The sequence below is a fragment of the Humulus lupulus genome, chromosome 6 (genome assembly GCF_963169125.1).
Source record: "Humulus lupulus chromosome 6, drHumLupu1.1, whole genome shotgun sequence".
Lineage (NCBI taxonomy): Eukaryota > Viridiplantae > Streptophyta > Magnoliopsida > Rosales > Cannabaceae > Humulus > Humulus lupulus.
In genome coordinates, this window is record NC_084798.1 from 91,080,348 (window position 1) to 91,092,785 (window position 12,438).

Consider the following 12,438-nt stretch of genomic DNA (forward strand, 5'->3'; position numbering starts at 1 on the left):
TATATAAATTATAACGATTTGTTATGCTTATGATATGTTTCGAAATCATAACATATTAAAAGTCCAGTAATAAAATTTTGTTACTTTATTTAGGATAATATATTTTAAATTTTATTATGATAAGGATACTTATAAGGTTTTTTTTTAATTAAAAGATTTTCATTATTTTATTTTGATAAAAAAAATCAAAATTAATCATAAAATGTAATTCTCAATAGATTGATAAACCATAAGTATTACATTAAACAATAACTAATTCAAACCATGAATGTGTCTACTTCATGAGATCTTAGTTCTAACTTAAGTATGAAAGCATAACATAATAAAATTTTATAATCTTGAACAATTTTTACTTCAAAAATGAAAAACGGAAAAAATTACAAGATACACAAAAGTAAACCATGCATGAAACTTGCTCCATCCTTCAATTCATCATCCTTTGTGCACTTGTCTTTGTTGTGAGTCCATTTTCTTAGCTACAACAAAATATAAATAATTAATGCTTCAACTTAAAATTAATAGTAAACTAAAAGTGTACATAAAAAAAGTTAATTACCTAATTATGACTTTATCAGCTGGCCATGCAATGTTAGTTATGATATCTTGTCTATCTCATAGAGTGAACCACAGGGAAACCAGTCGAAATATCTGTAAGCACACTTGTTAGTTTCTTGAGGAATAAAAATTACAACAATGACAATGTCATGTGTGATCCTTTTAACTAAAAATCATACAATTTCAGCAGTATATAACATAAAAGATAATAACAAGCAAAAGGTAACTAACTGACTTTGAGAGCCAGATATAAAAGACAATAACAAGCAAAAGGTTTCTACCTGACTTTGAGAGCCAGATAATAGCATGTTACCAAAGTATCCTTGGAAAGAAGTAAGAGGAAATCAAGGATTATAGATGTTATTTCCTTTTTTATAGGCTTTGTAGTTAATTATGTTTATTACGTTTTATTCTGTAATTAAGAGTATTAGTTGTATAAACCCTATATATATGTAATGGTTGTATTACGTTTTATTCTACAAGAAATACAAGGCAGTTTTGTTTTAAAAAAAGAAAGAAATATTTCATTAACAATAAAAAGCCTCAAGTCCAGCATGACCATCTCAGTTATATAGTGGAGCAAGTACTTGTAGTAGAGATAAACTATGCCCCAGAAGTTCTACTATATAGATGGTAGAATTATATTGAAGTAAAAAAGAAATCTTAACTCATCATTGTACCTGTGCAGATTTTCATTGAAATGGCCACTTTTAGTTTTGCTCACTCTGTGAATTATCTCCCATGTAAAGCAAGGAAAAATTCCAGTTTCCAGCATGCCAAGCAGCCTCATACTGCAAAATAATTGATGACCAAAAAGACAGATGGTAAATACTACACTAGAGAGGTCAGCTGATAATGATATCACCCCTAAGAAAAAGAAAAAAAAAGGGACAACCATGAGTACATGCTTATTTCATGAATGTATAACAATAGGATAATGACAGATGCAAGAAAGTTGAGCACAACAAACTTTCACTCCTCTTTCATAGATGTCCATCAGAATACAAGTGATAAGGTTTTAAATTTTCACATAACCTTGGCACATGGAACATACAAGGACAATTAAGGTAAAAGAAGTTAATTTTTTGGGAAGAGTGTGATAAATTAGTAACAAATCAGTAAATCTCAAAACAACAATCTCTGAAAAAAAAAAAGAAACCAATCTAGCTGGTCAAAACTATTATAGCAAAGCTTGTTCAGTTGTATTACTTACCTTTAACTACAATTCAAAGCTAAGTATACATGTATTACTTACCTTGTTGGACAGAATGATCCCATATAAGCTGTCAAGTTCATTGATATGAGTGACTGCTGAGACAAGTATCTCAATATGTTGAGGTAACTGAAGCAAAAGACCAAATAATACACATTAGAGAAATGGTATCAAACCAGAGGTCAAAAGGCCACCAGAAGTATAGGACTTTGCAACTGCAAGATAATCAATCGAAAGCCAAAACACTTGGGAACATAAACTTGTCAAAAAATGAGAAAGAAAGCAACAAAGTATCACATATATTAATTTCAAAAGTAACAAATCAATTGTAGAAAAGCATTGTGCCAGATCCATATATATGTAGTATTGAAAAAGAAAGATTCACTAATAATATTACTGAATGTATTTTTATTAATTGCTGTACATAGTATTACTCACTATTGTAAATATGCCTTAGTTTTATGATCTTGTACTAGTTACCTGTTGGTGTCTATAGCCCTTGTTCTATAAGAACCCATGTATACCTATATTTTCTGAGTAAAGACAACTAAAGTTTACAAGAATAATGGTAAATGGTTAAAAATATAAAGAGAATAAAATCTACTTAGAGGCTAGATGCAAATGACTATTCTTTGCCTGCTTTACATTTAATAGGTCAATCAAAGATGTGGTCTTCAACTCCACACAGGAAAAACCAAGGATGAAGGATGTATGAAGTAACAGAAACTAAAAGCCACATCATGAACTTAGAATATTAATGCATTAAACAAAACTGAAGGCCAAATTGTTGCTGTAGCCAGTTCCAAAGAAAAAAGCAAAACCAACCAAAAAAAAGTGTTGCATTAGCATATTCGCATGAAAAATTACCTTCTTCCATAAAGAAGTCGACAATGACATTGTAGCCTTTCCAGAAGATGTATGCATTGTGAGTAGAATACTCAACAACCTCAAAACAACAGAAATTTCAACAAATAAATAAGAAACTGTATAAAATAATATAGTATAATAAACCTTAGTATTTCCTTGCTTGGATTGTACACAATAAGATCTATATGTGACATAACATAATCGAAGTTCATTCAAGGCATTCAGCAAGACTTGAATTGATTTGGTGCTAAAAAATGTTGTAGTGAATACAAGATCAATAAAGTGACTATTCAAAAACTAGTTTTCTGGTTTGGTGCATCTTCCTTTGTGTTCTATTTTTCTTCTTGCTAAACTATTGAGATTTGTTTCTAGTTCTTGTAACTGTGTTCTGTTTCCATTTTGTACTACACGCTTCAAGTTAAGAAACTTCAAAATGAAATATATGCATTAGATAGTTACATATTAAAGATGGATACATCGGAACAGAAAGAAAATAAGATAAAATGAATAGCACATTTGGTACAGATCAAAGATACATACATCACCATGAATATTGACTACACAAAAGTCAAAACATGGATCAAATCACGTTTTTAACTCCTATGTATTGAGGATGTCATTGCAGTTAGGTTTAATGTGAAGTATGAAAAAAAGAAAAAGGGTGGAGGGGAATGTTTAGTTAAGCAAACAGGAATTACTTTAAGTTACTTGACACAATCACAATATATAGAACTTGATACTTAAGAAAACAAATCTGCAACTTGACACAAATCACAATAGCTAATTCAACAAAAAAGAACAAGTTTATAAAGTATACTATCATCACTATCAAAAAACTACTCATATCAACAAAAAAGAGTACCAACCCCTCACTTCTTTCTTTATCTGAAAATTATAAACAGTAAAGCATTGGAAACTTCATGAACTGAATCAGATATCCTTTTGGAGCCCAAAAGTACAAACCGTCACACAATAACTCACAAAAACAGAGAGAGAAAGAAAGCAAGAGGTTATTACACAAATATCAAACAGATTCACAGATGCAACCAAATTTTGAAATATATATAAAAATAGAGAAAAAAAACCTTTGGTTTTGTGTAAACTTTTGGTAATAATCTACAGAAAATGAACAAAAAGATAGCAAGAAGTAATTGAGCCTATAAGTAAAATTGCTTCAACCATGTATTTACAAGTGCAAAATGTTGAGTTTGAACCTCACCTGTATTATACATGGCCAAAGCTATGTCCATTAATTGTTAGGATTACAATTGTTGATGATTAGTAACAAATAATACACACTAATAATAGAATCCAAAACAAAAATAACAACCTTCATTCATTTTTATCACAATTGTGCTAGTCCAATAAATATTAAAAACTAAACAAGTGCTCCTTTGGTAAGAAATTACCATAAACTAATTTTAGTTTTCTAGATCCATTAATGTAACGACCCAAAATCGCTAATAAGGCCTTAGGGCCTTGATTAGTGTGCCAAGAGGGCATTAATTGAATTATTGTGATTTAAATGAGTAATTATATGTTTAGTAATGTTTATATAATAATTGATGATATTATGTGTTAATGTGATATGAAATAAATATGTGATATATGTGAGAACCACATTATTATGTGGACAGGTTCGCAGAGCACGACTCAAGACGATTCTAGGGTCAGATAGCGGGAGAAGTCACAACGGGACTTAAGATATGACTTTGGATAAGTCGGGGGTATTTTTAGATAGCGGGTAGCAATTTGGACTATCGGGTCATGAAAATAAATATATGGAGATATATTTGAGGTTAGGATGTCTAGGCAGGAATATTGGGGGATTTTATCATTTTGGCCTTGGGGACGGTTTCGGCACCCCGAGCCTCGGGATTAACTTAATGAGTGAGATAGACATAAGGAAGCCTTTAGAAAATACAAACCGACTAAAACTTTTACCTCAAATCTCTCTCACTCTCAAGGAAAACAAAGGGAAGGAAAAACACAGAGAACTTAAGGGGAACAAGCTGGAATTTCTGAGATTTGTGGTGAGGATTTGGAGGTTTAGCTCAGGAGTAAATCAAGAACTAAAACAGGGATTAAGGTAAGCATCTAATCTTCTTTTCTGTGGTTGAATTCTGAGTTCTAGCTGGATTTTGGTCAAGTTTTGAAGCAAACATGGTTTTGATGTCTTAAGGCAGAATTAAGAAGGAAACTTGGAGATTTAGCTTGGCTTTGGCTTGGTGAGGTGATTCAAAAGAAGAGGTAAGTTTCAACTCATGGTTTAGAGGTTTTAGATTGGGTTTGAATGGCTGGTTTGAATGTTTATAGCTCTTGAGTTTCAGAAATTGAAAAGAGAAGATTAGCGTGTGTTGGGTTGAGTTTTCTGTGGAAATAAGTTGTTTAAGTCATGTTAAAGGTGTTGGATTTGTTGGGTGTTGAAGTAGGGAGCTTAAGGTTGGTTTTGGCTGAGGTTTTGAACTTTGAAATGGTGTAAATTCTGGGTTCGAAGGGGAGGACCGCGGCTCTGTTCTAGAGCGCTACGACCCTAGCATGCAAAGGAGCCAAGGAGGCTCGGCCAAAGGCGAGCGCCGCGGCGCGTGTCCTCCTTCAGGGGTGGTGTTGGTTCTTTTTTGGGGAAGGGCCGCGGCTAGGCTTCGGGGGCCGCAGCCCTTGGTTGCACACATGAGTTTTTGAGGGTTTTAGGCACGAGAAAGTGGTCTAGGGTGCTCGGGATTGGTTTCACCACCGTGCTTGGTGGAATTTGGATTCCCGGGAGTTAGTTTTATAACTAGAAACCTATATTCGAGTATTAATGGAACCTTATACTTTGGTTGTGACTAGGTGATAAAGGCTTAGGCTTGGGAACGGATTGTGCTTGAGGGGCGTGGCTCGTAATTCAATAACTGTTCAAATTAAAGGTAAGAAAACTGCACCTGGTTGAATATATGTGACGGGACTAAGGGCTCCCTAATGTAAATGCTTGAAAGGATGGTATTATGCCATGAAAGCCATTTAGTGAACCAACAACCTAAGGGTTCCAAGGGTTTCACTAGCGCATAGGGCGCGGCTCGGCCACTGGTAGCCGAGGACACCTTATTTGCACTGAGCTCAGTTTAAGTAGGCCGGAGTCAGTGGGTTAAACAGAGGGTGCGGCCTAAGTCATCGACCCTGAATATTATGTGATATGGGTGTGATATGTGATTGATTATATCTTGAATCTGAATGTATGTGCTAAATATCTGTTGTGGTTTGTCTTATGGGAAATACATGCCTAATGAGTTAATTGTCTGTTATCATTGATTGAGTTGTATAAAATGTTTTCTTGCTGGGCCTTGGCTCACGGGTGCTACGTGGTGCAGGTAAAGGCAAGGGAAAATTAGACCAGCCTTGATTGGAGAGCTCAGCGAGTGGAATGTACATAGCCAGGTGCTCGACCGCCACAGTTGAGGTCTAGGCAAGGACGTGAAACCTGAAGACTGTCTGTTTTGCCTTAGTAAGGCTAGAGAATACTCATGTAATTTTTGGGAGTCTGTAAACTTATTCTAACCTTGTTTTCTTATGGGATCCCATGTTTACTACAGTTTACATATATGAATTGAGTCTTTTGAGACCAAAACCTTTTTAACCCTAGCTCCTACACGTTTAGTGACACGTTTTTGAGATAACGACTTGATTAGCGAGTCTTGCACCTTTATAAGTACACAGTGTAACGGTCTTGGCTATCCAGGGCGTTACAATTAATAATGGTATAAGTGGCTTAGTATTGATCACCAAAGGCATGTCTTCCAATGCATGTTGGTTTGTTATATCATGAGAATTAAATAGTAAGAAAAATAGAAATCTCCCCTGGCTGAATGATAAGAACACCACAACTTTCTAAAAAACTTGATATGTAGTTCGAGAATAAAAAATATGTGCGTAAACTCTGTCTTGATATGATGGAAAAGATACTAATATATAGTCACAAAAGTTGACTTTTTCCATACAACAAAAGTCATCTGTAAGTCTAACAATTGATTCAGTCAAAATACAAAGTAATATAGTAGTTGTGGCAACCATGAGAAATTGTTATATGTTATTTAATATATGACAAAGATAAATAGATAAACAAGAAAATATATATTAATATAACCCATTAATTTTTGGAGCTGACATAATATATATTTTCGAAGCTATTTTTGAAAGAAATGTGAATCTAGGTGACTAATGCAAAACAATAATAGAACTAACAACCAAATAAAATGAACAAGAAAGAAACATGACTTAATCCAAACCAACCATGATATCATATATGGCATGGGGAAGAATTTACATAACCCTATAAAAGACACTACAACCAATTCAACAACCCCAAATTTGAGACTAAGTGGCATGGAAGAGAAGATGTAGAAAGGTCATGTAAAATCATGTTATAGAACCAGTGAAGTTCTCTTATTTTCTGAAATTAGAGTTCAATATAAGGCAAGCATTTATAATCAAATATTAAAACTAAACACAATAAATGAGGAAAAATATGGTCTAATATATGAAAAACACTTTCCACTTGCAAGCATCTTAAATCTAGGCTTCCTTGGCAATATATAAGAATAAAAATATAATAGATACATTAGGCCAAATGTGGAGTAGAAAAAACAAGAAAAGATAACAAAATTGAAGTAAATTAGCAAACAATATAGAATAGTTAATTATATGTGCTTACTAACTGGAAGTCAACAATTGATATAAAGTGCAATGTCCAAATAAAAAATAATACTTAAAAAGCGAATAGTATAATTACCATAAGAAGACAACATAGGTAGACCAATTTCTCAAGCTTTTAAGAACCTTCATATAGAGTTTTATCATAAGATAAATAAGAGGAGCTTTTGTGCAATGAATGAAGAGATATACAGCTAGCTATATGACACCCAACAAAGATAAAGCAAGCAATTAGTAGCAAATCACAGCTCACAAGAGACAAAGACTCAAAAACTTAAACTAATAGATCATAAATCTGTATATGGTAAACTATCACAAAAGCTTTCAGTTTTTATCTTCAATATGTACTGTGAAACACTATCTCAAAAAATCATTTCAGAAGAAAAATAAAAATAATTTAGCTAGCATTGTTACCAAAAGTAAACTGAAAATAATGGTGAACCTCATTTGCACAATACAAAAATATCAACATTCAGGGCATTAAAGTATAGCAGAGGACAAAAAGAATGGAGAACTTACCCTTCCAATAGAGTAGACTATGAGACATAGTTGACCAAAGACTTTAGAGATGACTAGAGACACTCAAGAAGACCAGAGGAGAAGCAAGTAGGGGCACATCTTCAATGGTGAAATAGAGATTTTGTTTTCCTAAAATGTTGATATAGGGAAAATGTAAAAAAGAAAAAACCCTTACAGTTACCAAAAATACAAAATAATGAAGAAAATAAACAAGAAAATGCATACCAAAACAGTGATAACGATTCCCATAGAGTTGAGAGAGAAGCGGTTCCAACACAGAATATTATATTTACCAAGACTTTTATTTATTTAATTCAATAAAACTCATAAACATTTGAAATCTTAATGTCTAAGAAAACAAGGGCATCAACCCAGTGTCTCTTGAATCATTGAGCTAAAATAAGAATTCATAACCAAACTACCACTACCTCATGCTAGAAACATAACCAACCAAGGATAAAGGACCACTACCCAAAACAAAATACCAATTCGCTCTCACATCTAATTCTTTTGTTGCCTACTATACGTGAAGCATCTTGGAGGCCTATCACATCTAATACCTTTCCTAATTGCAAAATAAATAAAAAACTAAAACAAAAAATATAGAAAGAATATGCTGATATTGATGTTCGTGCCACACTAATCCTTCTCATTTGCTGAGAATGATAGGTCACAGGTGAAATTTCAATGTTTGATTACTGCCATGACTCATCCTTGTTAATATTCAGATATAGTGTCCAAATGTAAAAAGATCAACTTTGACGTTTTTCCCACAAGCAAATCCAAAGATGAGACCAAAAAGAGGGATTTAGGGATGTTAAAGGATAAAGTTTTTTATCATAAGAAAGTTTAATAGAGGAGGTCATGGCTGTCTGTATGTAGCTGAATTGAGCTGACTCTAACAAATATAGCAGCCTCAGTTTATGATTATCTAATCTCAAGTCTAGGTCCATACATGAAATTGACATATGAAAAAACCATTTGGCAAAATAATTGGGTAAAATAGCCTCAGTGGAAGCATCACAACCAAAAATTCAATACAAAATTTCCACAATTGAATCTTAAAAACTTCCGACATTTTTATTAGGAAGGCATTCCACTACTATTTTTATAGAAAATATTACATAAAAGGAACACATCATTGTTGTAATCAAACCAGCTAATAGGGCAGCATAACAAAAGAATTGGTCAAAGTGAATCATACTCTTTATATATATATATAATACTGGAGGAAAGGAACCCTTTTTGGTCACTAAAACAATAAAAATGGAACCCTAATTTAGTATAAAGCAAATGGCCAAATCAAGCACTGTCATATTCATATCTAAAATAGAGCACAATTCAAAACCAACATAATTGAGAAGAGTAGAAATTCCAATCCCAAATGATTGAAATAGAGAAGTACCTGAGAGCCAGCAAGCTCCTCAAACTGCTTGACCCAATCATCCATCATAGCATCATTACCCAAGTCCGGAACAGGTGGCCTGGCAAATAATATTAAGCATAACATTTTCTTTTATAATATTAAGAACTATTATAATGGGAGTTATAACTCATAAGTGTTATTCATGATAAACTTAAACCAGTAAATGAAATTGCAGTCTAAAGGAAAGCAAAAAATGTCTACAATCACTTCCAAGATACAATAATCCGCACAAAACCAAACCAGAATTGGTACAAAACTGAGCCAAAATTGGCACAAAACCAAACAAGAATTGGCACAAAACTAAGCCAACGTTACCACAAAACCCAGCCAAATTAATCATAAGAAATTATATAAAGATATAAAATTTGACTTATAACTATAGTTAAACACCCCTTGTAGCACAAATGTATATACGTGCAAAATTAATAAACCCATTTATAAAATTTTCTTGTTAAAGGAAAAGCAAAATTAGTGTGAGTTTTACCTTTTAATGCCTTGAGATATAGGTTCAAATACATATCTTTAAGCATAAGAAATCATAATCTTAAAGTACAGTAAGATTAATTAGGATACCTTCATTGTAGTCAATTCAATAGAATAATCATATACTTAAAGCTGATTATAGTTTGTTGTTTTTCCTTAATAATCACACAACATGACAACTAAAAATCAAGCAATCCCCTAATTCAAGGCCTGCAGTTTAACAAAATACAAAAGCCCAAGCATCCAGTAATTCACAATCCAATCAGCAATGTCAAACAAATCTTTAATATAAGATTAAAAAACCTAATTGTGTATAAGCTTGAAAATGTGAACCAAGAAAACTTTGAAAGAGTAGTTTAGACCATATAGATGCTATTTTATGTGTACCCCACATTCAGATTATATACACGCATACACATATCATCACAACATCATCAACACACAATACTTCAATATATATATATAATGAATATTAAAATTATACGGAAGCATTAATATATAATGAACAGGGTTTAGCACCGATCCAATCAAAGATTGCATCCATATACAATACTCTGATTCAAGAAATCCACAGATAATAACAAGATTCAAAAAGAAGATATACCTAGAATGAAGAACAAACATTTGATGTGGTAAACAACATATGAAAATTAAACAGTGTAAAAAGATTAATACCCTCATACGAAGACTACGTCCACCACGAATGGCAAGGTTAGCCACCAAAAGAGCACATATATATTACTCGGAGATCGTGAGCTCAAGCACCGCCGCACCCACGCCGTAGACCCACTGCCGCAAGCACCATCGCACCCACGAGCGAGCCACGCTGTAGACCCACGAGTCAAGCCTCCCTGTCACACGACCCAAGCCGCGGGCCCCCATCACCTTGTTACACACCTGCAACAAACAGAGAGAAAGAAAGAAAGATTGAACGAGAGAGTTGCTCAGATAGAAAGATAGAGCAAGAGAGAGTTATTGAGTGTGAGAGAGAAATAGAGGAGGCGTAGTGTTATTAGGGATTCTTTTGCTTTTGTCTTTCATTTGGCGCCTAAGTGTATCATTTACCGCCTAAAATTTTTAGTCGTGTCTTTTCTATTAGAAAAAACAATAGCGCTTTTTAAAATATGTTATATTTTAATGTAATATATGGGCATAATTGTTGTAGTGTATTGACTTAGTCAGTGCCCTACCCACGGTAAAAGGAGGAGTTTGCTATGCGGTAGTAGCTATTGACTACTTCACGAAGTGGGCAGAAGCGGAGCCCCTGGTGACAATAACATCAAAGAGAGTCCTTGATTTTATGTTTAAGAATATTGTCTGCCGGTTTGGGTTGCCGAAGAAGATCGTGTCGGATAACGGAACCCAGTTCGACAGTGACCTCTTCACCGAATTCTGTGGGAAGGCACGACATCCGTGGCCTACCCCCAGGCTAATGGGCAGGTCAAGGCTGTGAACAAAACGCTCAAGGCGAGCCTTAAGAAGAGGCTGGACGAAGCAAAGGGAGTTTGGCCTGAACAGCTCCCTCAGGTGCTGTGGGCGTACCAGACCTCACACCGAACTTCGACGGGGCATACTCCTTTCTCCCTGACTTTCGGAAGTGAAGTCGTCCTTCCTGTCGAAACAAAGATAGCCTCGCATAGAGTCCGGGCGTTCAGCCAAGAACAGAACGAATAATTGCTTAGCGCGTCCCTCGACCTAATTGATGAAAAATGAGAAGCTTCGCAGTTGCAGCTCGCGCATTATCAACAAAAAATCACTCGTTATTTCAACTCAAAGGTCAAGAAACACATCTTTAACTTAGGCGACCTGGTGTTCCGAAGACTCTTTTTAGCCAGTAAGGATCCCAAGGACGGAGCTTTGGGACCAAACTGGGAAGGACCCTCTCAAATAATAGAGGTTGTGAAGGAAGGGACCTTTAAACTAGCTCAGCTTAATGGAGAAACAGTCCCACGGACATGGAACGTGGTACACCTAAAGAAATATTATCAATAGTCATACTTTTGTAAGGCTTAATTATAAAAGCCACCCTGTTTTATTAGAAAAAGGAGAAGTATATTTCTTGTATCGTTGTATGTTTTCGTGTGCATATAGGCTTAAAAGAGCGGGTTCAAAATAACGAGGTATCGATAAAACTAATGTGAATTAAGTTTTTTCTAAAAAGCACGAGGGATCGATAAAACTAACGCGAACTAAGTTCTTAAAATTAATATCCTGGACACAACTAGGTCTTAAAACTTAGAAGTTGGTTAAATTGATTAACCAGTGTTTTTTCTAAAAAGCATGAGGTATCGATAAAACTAACGCGAACTAAGTTTTTAAAATTAATATCCTGAACACAAGCAAGTCCTAAAACTTAGAAGTTGGTTAAATTGATTAACCAGTGTTTTTTCTAAAAAGCACGAGGTATCGATAAAACTAAAGTGAACTAAGTTTTTAATATTAATATCCTAGACGCAACCAGGTCCTAAAACTTAGAAATTGGTTAAATTGATTAACCAGTGTTTTTTTCTAAAAAAAGCACGAGGTATCGATAAAACTAATGTGAACTAAGTTTTTAAAATTAAATATCCAGGACACAACCAGGTCCTAAAACTTAGAAGTTAGTTAAAATTGACTAGCAATACTTTGCAATCTCAAAGAAAAATGGTCAATAAACTAACACGAAGTAAGTATTTACCAAACACATCAT

The 12,438-nt window shown here is 34.2% G+C and overlaps 1 long non-coding RNA gene across 2 annotated transcripts; it reads right to left on the minus strand.

The window, feature by feature from the left end:
- Positions 1–393: 393 nt before the first annotated feature.
- LOC133784112 (uncharacterized) lies at positions 394–1,926 on the minus strand. 2 transcript variants are annotated; one of them, XR_009871139.1, is made up of 4 exons: positions 1,811–1,926; positions 1,236–1,346; positions 557–648; positions 394–476 (listed from the first exon to the last, which is right to left on the minus strand). It is a non-coding gene; the product is annotated as an uncharacterized LOC133784112 (long non-coding RNA). The 2 variants fall into 2 exon arrangements; XR_009871138.1 differs by lacking the exon at positions 1,811–1,926 and having other exon boundaries at positions 1,236–1,652.
- Between the last annotated feature and the right edge of the window lie 10,512 nt (positions 1,927–12,438).